This window comes from Pholcus phalangioides, unplaced genomic scaffold (genome assembly GCF_987345545.1).
Source record: "Pholcus phalangioides strain wild (caught in Gottingen) unplaced genomic scaffold, Ppha-v1.0 ptg000007l_1, whole genome shotgun sequence".
NCBI classification, from domain to species: domain Eukaryota; kingdom Metazoa; phylum Arthropoda; class Arachnida; order Araneae; family Pholcidae; genus Pholcus; species Pholcus phalangioides.
The window spans coordinates 43,526,944-43,539,370 of record NW_028301600.1 but is presented as its reverse complement, the minus strand read 5'-3'; positions in this window follow the sequence as shown (position 1 = coordinate 43,539,370).

Here is a 12,427-nt window from a genome sequence, read left to right as displayed (position 1 = left end):
TTGCCTTGAAACTGTGGGACCCGTGGCTGCAGATAGCTGCGAGACAGGTCGGATGCTGTGCTCCGTCTGCTTCTTTTGGCAGTTACTGCCAAATACCGGTCTTCATTCGGCGTTGTAACTCGGGGGCGACCCGTACTGTAACGTCTACTGACATTTCCGTTATCTTGGAATCGTTGCCAAAGCCTAGAGATGACACTTTGGCCAATTCCAAGTTCCTCGGATACTTCCATCTGAGTACGCCCACATTCCAGGCGGCCGATAATTTTACCACGTAAAAAATCAGCCACATGCGTCCTCTGTGTCATAACTATTCGCTTATGGCACTGAGCGCCTTACAGAACTCTTGTGAACAATTTCACTTCTTTGCCACCATTCCTTATATACCCCCCTCTTACACTCTCGTCATTGTGACGTACTATCGGCATCATCTGGTGGCTTCCTGAAATTTGCATATCATTCTTGCAGATGTGTGTGATAATTCTACAGGTGAAATTTTTACTTTAGATTTCGATTTCCGTGTGATTCTGAATTATCCTTAATTTATGGACATGAGTGTATAATACTGCTACCGATTTTCGAAATGCATTAATTAATCTCAAAATGAGTTTCGACAACAATTAATTAATAATAATTTAACATATGTATATATATGCCCCAGCGGCTGATCAAGCATTAATTGCGACCCTGATGGAGAGAGTATGCACAATACTGTATATACACATTTCTAATTCACGGTGCAAACGTGAAGGGGAATGGTAGTGCTCATTGAGAATCCACACAATATCCATCACAGAATATGCTATCACAAACGCAATGAGAAGTTGGAAAATGTAAGAACACGTGATTTTCCAGAGTGACATTTATTGGTGATCTTTACAACCTAACGTTCTAACGGAGATGGTATTTTTTCGGCCCGAAATATACTGAGAAATTGAATTTTTTGGATGTTATGCCGAAACTGATAATTGGAAAGAAAAGTGATTCGTCTTATCCGGGAATCGAACCCGGGCTCCCTTGCATACCGGGCAAGTGCGCTAACCAATACACCATCTCTTCATACAAAAACGCCAACTGGGGTGAAAATTGCTGTAGTTAAGGGAGGCTGCTGTCTCCACTCAGCGCTTCACGCTACTAATGCGTGTTACAAGGAATTGTGTCTCTGATGTATTGGTTAGCAAACTTGTCCGGTATGCAAGGGGACCCGGGTTCGATTCCCGGAGGAAGCAAATCATTTTTCTTTCCAAATATCAGTTTCGGCATAACATCCAGAAAATTCGATTTCTCACTAACGTTTAAACGTTTGCAAAACGTTGTCCGGTATTAGGGCTGACGTGGAAATTGCCTGCCCCAGACAGCTGACGGAGGAATCAAGCAAACATTTTATAACCGAGCACATGGTGTAAGCCAGCGGTTCTCAAATTATTTTGACTCGCGGAGCCCTTTTCAGTACATAATTTTTATATCGGAGCCCTGTTTGACTCGATGAGCCCTTTTTGTATATAATTTTTATGGTGGAACCCTGTATAGGCCTCGATTTTTCATTTTTATCTATCAAATTTACTTATTTATTTTATTTTCTTCAGTCGCCGCGGAGCCCCTGGGAAGTGCACAAGGAGCCCTTGGGTTGAGAACCGCTGTTGTAAGCAATATCGCTCCCTGTACAGTTTTGAGCTTTTCTACCATAGCCCTCAGCCACTTAGTACAACGGGTATACCGTATATACTCGTGTATAAGCCGACCCCCCACTTCAGGACCACCAAAACCGCAATAAATTGAAAACCCGTGTATAGGCCGACCCCAAAAAAAAATCCGTGCATTTTAGAGAAAAAAAAATCTTATATTTTCATGCAAAATGAATAGCTGGTGGAAATTTACCAAAGAAAATGATTCAAACTTTTTAATTCGTTTCTTCTGAATCTCCAAGCTCATCGTAATCCATCAGATCATTATAGAGGGTGCGACATCTTCGTTTTTATTGCTGAGTGAAAACGCAACAGTTTGATTAAGGAACATAAGACCATGGATTTGCCATGGATCGGCAAAAAAGAACAAAGAAAAAGAAAGTGCTCTATCGCAGTGGTTCTCAACCGGGGGCCATATGGCCCCCTAGTGGTACTGGGATACTTCAAGGGAACCACGGAAGAAAATGTAGAAAGGGACCGTGACAGGCGGTTTGGAGGGCTGCAGAGAGCTGAGAAGAAAAATTAAGGTGTGAAGAAATAAAGCTTTTATATTAGTGACAGCTCTCGATATCGAACTGTTGTCATATGTTAATGATTTGATCAGAGGGCCTGTTCAGTGGCGTAACCGGAGGGGCGGGGGGCAAGGGAGCAGGGAGAGCGATTGCTCCCCAATCAAAATTTTGCCTACATTGGCACCTATTCTCCTGAATGATTTTTGATCTCCAAAAATAATTGATTAAAAAGGAAATTGAATTTTTCATTTTCTACCTTAATTGACTAAAATGATGAGTGAGGAAAATGAAATCTCCACTTACATACGCACCTCTTTCAGTTCCACAGTGATTGGGTTTATACTATTCATTTGAGAGAAGAAGAAAGAGAAAAAAATGAAGGTTTTCATTATACCACTTTTGAAAATTGTTCTCAAGCTCTTCATCTAAAAGCATGTTCATTTAGTTCAGAGTAGACTCTGTTCCTGCCTTTATTAAAGAACGAAATCTTGTCCACTTCATGCTGTAACTTTTCTTTCGCTATTGATCGTTCTCGGTATAGAGCTCCTAGAAATACCTCCCATAGATGCGTCAGTTCTGCTGTGAAGGGCCACCAAGAGCTTTGATTAAGGCACCTTCTGAAGAAATTAGGTGCGATAACCTATTTTGGAGAGACCACTGAACCTATGAAGTAATGGCTAGGATTCAAGCTCCAAAAAGTATCGCCCTTTTTTTTTTGGGCACCTTAGGTAGAGCTTGAGCTCCTAGAAATACCACCTTATGCATAGAAGACTTGGCTAGATTTAGAGTGCCTAGAAATGCCACGTTGTCTGTAGGTGCCTTGGCAAGAGCTACTAGCTTGTGCATAGGGCAGTGTCAAAGACTAGCAAAAGGTGGAAAACAGCTCTGAGCTTTTGAGCCCTAAAAAACACAAGATAAAACACAAAAGGGGGTTTTGGAAGAGTTTTTTCTTAAAGGGGGTGAAATAAAAAACCTCTAATCTTGTACAAATAACACTCTGAAATGCAGAGAATGAGAAAGAAAATTACAGTCATCTATAACGTCACAAAATGTAACTTTCTCAAAATCATCGTCTTTTTTTTAATGTGTAGTTTATTTTCTTTGAATCGCTGTGTGTTTGTCTCATCATTATGCATATACAGTAGTATGCTGAATCAGAGAAGTTATTCCCTGGAACAAGTTATGACCCGTGTGTTTGTTAACTCATGACACGTACCCTCAAAGCAGATTATGAAAAAATCTGTGACGTATGTCGCAGAACAATTAGTGCTACTGCAGAACAATCTGGAAGAATTGAAAGGAAAAAGTACAGGAAATGTTTCATTGAGATTTTTACTGCAGAACATTTCTAGTCAGCTGAGGGCTCATTGCAGAACAATGCAAAACATTCTGTTTTGGGGACCTGTATATTCTCCCTCCCAATTAATCCAGTGTTTCTTAAACTTTTGGCACCCATGCCCCCCCCCCCCTTCCGACTTTGTCATCGTTTATCCGCAGCTCCCCAGAATAGCATGATGTAAAAGAGAATCGCTTCAAAGAATTGAATGAGCACGCATTTCAATACACCAACGCGTTGTGACGCCCCTCAAAAAAGGTTGGTGATGAACCCCGGAACCGTTGAACCGGAAGCACTTTGAGGATCCGTTGAATATTTCCAAATTAAAATAATATAAATGTACTACATATACTCATCGCTTTTTAAAGCAGAATTCCAGGCGTTATTTGTTTTTTTATTTGTCACAAAAACACATTGATGGTCTACGCAGGGCCGTCTTACGAGCACCTGCCTAAGGGTATGAACATAGTGCGTCCGTATTTCAGATTCTGAAAACCCGCGTAGTCCCCGATTGGTTAAAACCCCGAATTTCAAGCTAAAAAAAAAGTTTAAATTCGGGGTTTTAACCAATCGGAAACGATTCGGGTTTCCAGAAGCGGAAATACGGGCGCATTATGTTCACATCCTTACACAGTTTGCTCTCGAAAATTTCAACAGGATCTCATCTTTATGAAGCCCCTTCTGCATTTGAGGCACACGGGCCGGGCCTGAGTGTACCCACGAATTGTGTGGAAAGTTTAAAAGTAGCTGAAGATACATACGTATACTGTTTCAGGAAAAACAAAAAGTGCCCGCGAAATGTTGAATCTACTCTTAAAAGATTACCTTAGGCCGAACACATACTGGGGATGTGAGCGGAGAGGTACGAAATAGCGGCGAAAACAAATGTACTGTTTTGTTCTGCGCCTCACATACTGGGGCAGCGAGACGAGGAGGAGAAAGAGGCAGCTCAAGAGGTACGCGACTCTTTCAAGCCGGTTTGTTTTCATCGCGAGGTAAAATCAGACGCTATTTGGGGATTGGTCAGTTTTCTCCCCTTCTTTTTTCTCCTCACTCTCTTGGAAAAAAAAGAGAACTTCTGAGGGGGGATCATCATCATCACCACCCATTTGGTTTGGAGGGAGCATTTCGGATGTTTTTCCACTTTTGGCGCTCTCTCTTCTTTTCGATTCCCATTTTTTTGTGCTTAATTTAAATCCTAATTAATTTTCTCCTTAATTTTGATCCTTAATTTTGTATCCTAATTTAAAAGTTTGACGATTGTTGTGGTAGCATTTTACGGATTAATTCCCCCCGTCATTTTTTTAGACGTGAATATTTTTCAAAATTTTACTGGGACTAACGAGATAGATATTTCTCAAATTTCCGCCCATCCCATTGCGCTTTTTGCATGGAAAACTACACTATGTGCAAGAGAACTAACTTCCTTCTGACGAACGGACAGTGCTGCAACTAGGGGGTGGGGTTGGTCTGGTTTCCTGGGCGTAGTATCAGGAGGGGCGCAAATTCCATCCTTCAAATTTCATCTTTTCAATTGTCTCTGAATAGCTTTTAATAAGAAACGTACTGCCGTACTGCCATGGGACGTAGGCACCAAAACATGGCGGGGGGGGGCTATTTCAACCCCCCCCCCCAATAAATTTTGTGTTGGGGGGCTGAGAACCCCCTTCCCCAATTAATGAATAAATAAAGCGGGGCACTGCATCCTTCTACATACGGGCTCGAGGCTCGTCACGGGACGACTGGAAACTTTCAGCCCTCTCAATGTTTTTTCATGCCCACGCCTTTGCTCTGGGCTGCAAAATGTAAAGGGTGGCAAATTTCTGTCGGAAACTGGAAAACCACTATAAAATCATAAGTTATATATCACTATACATCATTATGCAGTCGCTGGGGCGGAAAAAACCTGTCCTCCCCACAAACACATCAAAAATCTTTTAGAAAGAAAACTTTATCTATGTACTGTCTACACCAGCGATTCTCAACCAGTGCTCCACGTTCACTCAATTAAAGTAAAGTGAATCAGTAAATTTTATGACCAAATGAAAAAAAAAAAAAACGTAGCGTACGGGGCTCCGTCGTAGAAATTATATACTAAAAAGGGCTCCGTGACTCAGAAAAAAGGTTGAGAATTGCTGGTCGACACTAATTTTCTACTCAATACTGAACATGTTCTTAGAATTTCAACGAAAATTTGTAGAGATTTTTCCAGGAACGTCATTTCAACGTTTTCCAGGGAAGGGGGCAGGCAAAGAACATGAACTCAATTTATGTATATCTACTCTATAATATAAAATCACAAACTCGAAAAGGGCCTGTTTCTAAGCAACCGAAATTAGTGACGATTTTATGTTACGGAAGTGAGTGACGTTTTTTGAGTGATGGAAATCGGTTACGATTTTAGGTCAAGTATTCATTTAACTCTAGCATATTCGGGACCCATTTAACCCATCGGGACCAAGTTACGTGCATGTACTGAGAGGCTCCCACATCCTACAGCAGGGCCCCTAGACTGGAATAGATGGCGAGCCCCTAGACTGGAATAGATGGCGAGCCCCCAAACCAGCTTTTCGGGGGCCCTCTGTGGTTAATTTATAGTGTGAGAAATCAAAAAGTGATAAGAATCGTTCCGGCCCCTGTCAGCCCTGCCCTTGTGGGGGAAGGGGGAATCATGCTGAGAGGTATGTATATGTATCATATACATATAACACCAGTGCTCCCAACACACAGGGTCGGGGTACCCGGGGGGATTTCACATATACCTTAATGGGGAAGTTAAAAAGTTTGATTTCCAGGGCCCTTGATGGATCTCGTTGTTTTCTTGCTGCTTTAACATTGAAAAATTTGCGATAGCGAAAAATCTCAAGCTATATCCAGTTTGGGGACCCCATAAAATTTGCGAATTCGGTCACGGGTAATTGAGGGGGGGGGGGCTGGAATTTATTCGTTGGTAAAATGAATACAAATGAACATTTGCCGTGGCACTCACAGGGGGATGTCGGATATTGGGTCCCTGCTGCTGAATGGGGGCCCTGGATTTCATTCGTTGTAAAATTGATAAAAATTTAAAATTTTCGTAGCTCCTCACCAGGGAGATGTCCGACAAGTCTCCAGGTCGGGGCCCGATGGAAATGTTGACAGGTTTCATTTTGGGTGTCCCTTGATGAATCTCATTGATTTTTGTTGCTTAACAATGTAAAATTTGCAACACATCGGTAGCCCGAGATAAATCCAGTCTGGGCCCCACTAAAATTCAGCGAATTGGAGTCTGGGGACCCCCATGGGCAAGTTTTCTGGGGGTACTTGATGAATCACATTTGTTTTTTGTTGTTTTCTTATTATAAAATTCGCTTCTTCAGTAAGCTGGTGCTTTCACATGTCCCTTTCCATAGTACGCTGATGAAGTGGAACGAAATAAACAAGATATGTTGTGATGAGAAAAGGGGGGGGGGCAGAGCCCCCTAGTATATATATATATTTGTATGTATATATACCATTTTTAGTGTATTTTCAAAAGCCCCCCCCCCCCTCGAATGACGGCCCTGTATTTGTCAACACGTTGATGGATTAGCAGGGGTTCTCAAACTGTGCGCGCCAACCTTTGTCAGGGGTGCAGCTTCGCAGTGGTCTTGACAAAGGTTTTTCAAAGAAATGCTTTTCTTACAACTGCTCTTCACATAGACGTACGCAGAATTTTCTCGGGGGGGTGGGGGGTTCAGATTTGTTTTTCCTGCTGGGGGGGGGATTTACGTTTTTTCCGGCAAAATAACACTATAATCTTGGCTTAAGGGGGGGAGTGTTAGAACCCCAAATCCCCCCTTTGCGTACGCCAATGGCTCTTCATAAGGGAAATGGGTGACGCGGGTGGAAAATGTTTGAGATCCCGTTTTTTAGGAAAACGAATAAACACCGTGATGATTGGTCATCGCTTACTAACATTGTCGAAACACGGTTTCTGTTTTTTTCTCTTTTATTTTATTGTACTGAATATCTGTTATTTCCGTGGATTTGAATTGGAATGTCGTGTGTTATGAAAGAGGCACAAGATTTTTTCTGATGCAAATAATGAACATCTCACACGCAATACATATTTCTGTATTTCTTAAAAAATCGAAACCAGTTGATTGCAGCATCCGTGCGTTCATTGAAATTGGTTATGCACAGAACATGGCGGTTATAAGCAGTGCCGTCGTAAGGCATGAGCCCACCAGGGCAAGGACCGTGGGACTTAAAGATAAAAAAGGCTTCACAAAAGTGAGATGTGGTTGAGATTTTCGGGAATTTGCCTGGTAGGGCCTCAGAAAAATCCTTTGGCCCTTGGGCCCATGATGGTCTTTAGACGGCCCTGCATATAGGAGGAATCTGTAATTCTGGGATTTCATAAATAATGGATCCACACTGATAATTTGTGCTTAACGTCCACGTATACATTTATCGCTAATAACAATCATTTTCATAATGATACGGTGGCCATAAAAAAATTACGGTTTCATCATCGAGGGGTGTATGGATAACTTCTCACTTCATCTCATTAACGGTGATATTTTGTTTAGAAAGTATCGAAATTAGCTTCTGCGGATTATAGGCATGTATTTTTATTCAGTGTCTAACTAATTCTGTTGTCTCTATCTTGATTGAAGTGTAATTATTTAAATCGTTATGCAATAATATTATAATATAATAACATTATGCAATAATAATATTCGAAACAACGGTTTGATACAAGAAGTCATTAAAAACATATATAAACAGGACTTGTAGTCTTTTGAGGATTAATGGGTTTATTGCAGCGCTTCTCAACCTTTTTTGACCCACGGAGCCCTTTTCCGGTATGTAATTTCTATGGCGGAGCCCAGACGCCTATTTTTTGTATTTATTCATCAAAGTTTCTGACTTATTTTTATTATTCAAAAATATTAATTATTTTTTTCAAATTTACTGTTTGTTTTTTTTTTTATTTTCCTCGAGTGGCCACGGAGCCCCTGGGAGTTCACACGGGGCCATAAGGGCTCTACGGAGCACTGGTTGAGAACCGCTGGTTTATTGGAATCCTCCAATATTGCCAAACTGATTGATTTGGCATGAACAGGCTGGTAGGGTTACTAGTTGGCGAGATGTCACTTTTCCCGCTCAAAGGCTTCTCTTCTTTACCCTTCGGAACGCCTGCGGTCATTTTCGCTCTCTCGGCCTCGTCAGTATGTGAGGGGACATCGAGATAAGCATCGATGTATTTTCTCTTTTGAAATCGCTCTCTTTGTCGTCTCCCCAGTATGTGTTCGGCCTTAATCAGTGTTCAATTAGCTCTTATACGAGGCCTTACGATACTTACTAATATGGACTTTACTGTCGTGCAGTTTGTCAGCACTTACCCGAAGGCCATCTGGTAAAACAACGAGGGCAAAAACTAAGAACTCCCTAGTCCAGGGGTTCTCAAAATGTGCTCCGCCAACCTTTGTCGGAGACGCCGCGAAGCAATGGCGCGACAAAGGTATTTCGAAGAGATTCTTTGTTAAACTGCTCTGGGTAGCCGTGGATGGAAAAATTTTGAGAACCCGAGAACCCTTGCAGTCTGTATATCTATATATATACACCATTCATCTCACTCGATATATTCTTCACTTTCACTTCGATTCGGAAGATTTCAAACACCTAATACGCCTCTGACATACTTAAATACATTATGGGCACATACGACAATTTCCGGCACACACCAATTCGTTTGAAAAAGTTTTGGATTCATGACACCTTTTGCTTGTGCGTCTGCAACCTAGTACATGTGATAGACACTGTGTGATAGTTTGGGAATGATAATGAACTCATATCGCGATGATCCTGGTTTGAACCCTACCAGCAGCACAGTGGTGGTTGACTGTGGAGTGAGTTTTTTCTTCAGTTTTCCAACTCCGAGGCACGAATGCTAACTGGTCTTTCATTTAGAAAGTTTTCTCGTAGAGAGTAGGCAGGCTTTCAACGTTGTATTTTCATAACACGAAACTTGAAGCATCTGCCAGTTTTACTTCTGATATGGACAACTTGCATTCTAAAATCTGTGAATGGCACATAGTCACCCAGTTTACGGTATGTAACACCAGTGTTGAGACACAGAGTTTCAAGACATTTGAACGAGTCATGTTTGAAAAAATGTTCCTTATCTAACAAAAAACTTTTTAGTATTTAGTATTAGTAAAAAGTATTTTAGTAAAAAGAGAAAAAAGCATTTTAGTGAAATCATTAGCATGTGTATATATAATGCCTGCCAGAAATTTATATTAAAATATTTTAAGAATATTTTTAGTACAAGTAGACAAGTAGAACCTTCCTTTTGTCCATACTTCACAATTTTATTCTTAAATAATAAAATAAAACTTAAAAGGAATTAAATACTATATAAAAACACCTGCTATATAAGTACAACATTCACTGGGTGAAAACAAAATAAGTCTAAAGATGTGGGCAAAACACCTGCAAATATGTGCTCGTGTGAAAAGGCATGCAGATCCGGGCACATGTCCGTGCAAGGGACCTCATTTATGAATAGTGCTTTTGTGTGCGATTACCACTTCATTTAAGCATTTATATCACTCAAATATAATGGTAATACCGAATGGGATGTGCGAAATAAAATATGTAGCATGAGGTAGCTGGTATAAGCTATTTTGTCAGAGCCTGAAAGTGATTAAAAACAAAAATTTTGTAATCTTTGGCTCATACAAACTTTTTAGGCACAATTCTTTGATCACAATGTTTTTTCCATTATTAACTTTCATTTTTTTTAAAAGCACAAAAGAAAGTTTAGCTTTCAATTTCAATAATTAAATTGTTATATGACTCATATTTTTTTATGCCATCATGTAAGTAATGAATAAATTTCATACTAGAACTATGTCATTACTTGTAATTGTTTTGAAAAAAATAGTATTGCACAAATATTGCTTGGGGGAAAAAAACCACAAAAAAAAAATACACTGCTAAAACATAGATTAAAACTGTTTATTCAAATACAAAATATCACAAAAGTTGACAGTGACTCTTACAAAAATTAACTGAAGGATTTTATATCGAAGAATTGAAGACACAAAATACAAAAAAAAAAAAGAGAAAAAAATACACAAGAGAAAAAATAATTACATCACTGACAAAGACAGTGGAATGGCATATACAGGTTTCATTAACATTACATTTGGCTCACTACCCAAGTGAAATACAAAGACAAGGCTGGAGAAAAATATGGGGTTCACTAATGCTCTTGCTAGTTACAATTAAAAGGCTGACATATAGTATGCTGCATGTTTCTATTAACAGTAATGTGTATATCGGATGTCTAACAACAGCTATATTTGACATTAAATTCAGAAACATGTTAATTTCTCACTATGAAATTGCTAAGATTACTATTATCTCTAGAAACATCTTTATATTAAATTAAGCATTGAATTTTGTTTTATAATGAAATCTGGCAGTTAAAGGAAAATAATTACACCAATTGCTAAAGTTTGGTTTATATTTAAAACCATATAATTACACAATGAACAAATATTCCATACACTCTGTGACTTACAATTATGTGCCAACTTCCCAAAAAAATATATATATATAATACCATACTTAACCCATAAACTGTGCTCCCATCATGAATAGATGATGAGCTGCTGAATAGCTTATTGATGATTTGCGATACCGGGGGGGGGGGGGAGAGTGGAGAATTTTCTCTTGCACATATGAAAAGGGATATTTTCAGCTATTTGTGCAATTTATGGGCTAATGAAAGAGCCTCAAAGCCTATAGGAAAGGCTTGATCTGAGGTAGAGCAATGCATCATATGAATCAAGAAATAGGAATCTGATTTTTTTTCTTCTCTAGACATGTTCCCTAAGAATCACTCATTAATGCATACTAAACATCTTTATTTACTTATTCGTTACACTTCACACATTGTTCACGTTTGAGTGTATGCATAAATGAATGAAAAAAATTCTTACACATTACTCTCAATTTATCATGGTTGAAATCACAAACACACACATATATGTATACATATATATTGTATAAATAAATATATATATATATATCTATCTATATTTTCAAAGAAAACTTAACAGAAATCCATTGTTAATAAAAAAATTTAATGACAAAAGAAATTTAGAAACTATTTAAGAAAAATAGAAAAAGCTCATTGTGTCGTGATGAAATTCATGTGGATGAAAGGAAAAAATAAAAATAGGTGAAATACTTCTACAAGTTGGAATAATTCTTGAAAGTAAAATTCTTGTCTTTCCTTAAAAAAACATGAGGATAAATAAATAAAATATCTGACTATGGTTATATTTATGTCCATGGAGATAACAAATATATAAATGATATTATTCGTACACATAAATAACACAAAGAAGCATCATCTTTACCAGGCTTGAAAATTCAGCACCTTTAAGCACTTCCAAAGCATTTGCCTAAAAAATTATGTCAATGTAATTTTTTATAACTAATCTTAAATTTTTTCCTAAAATGAACTGTACTGATACCTAAAGTACTTGCAAAGTGCAATAATTAAATAGTAAAAACAAAATAATTTGTAAACTACTCATAATCATACCAAAAGTTGCTTAAATGCAACGTAAGTTTCTTCCCATAACACTGTTTAAATGCAATTAAGCTTCTTTCTGTAACACACCGATGAATTCTTTTCAAGTAAGTGGAGCTGTTTGTGATGAATTTGATCTTCAGTTTGAGCACACTAGTGTTAGAAAAAAATGTGTCAATAACTGGCATGAAACTCAATTATTAATATTATTTTGAATGCTACTGATTATTTTCCTCCCACAACTCTTCCAATGGCATTTTTAAGATACCCATGATTAGTATAAATTTTAGTTTCTGCAGCTATAAACATTTTCATTTTC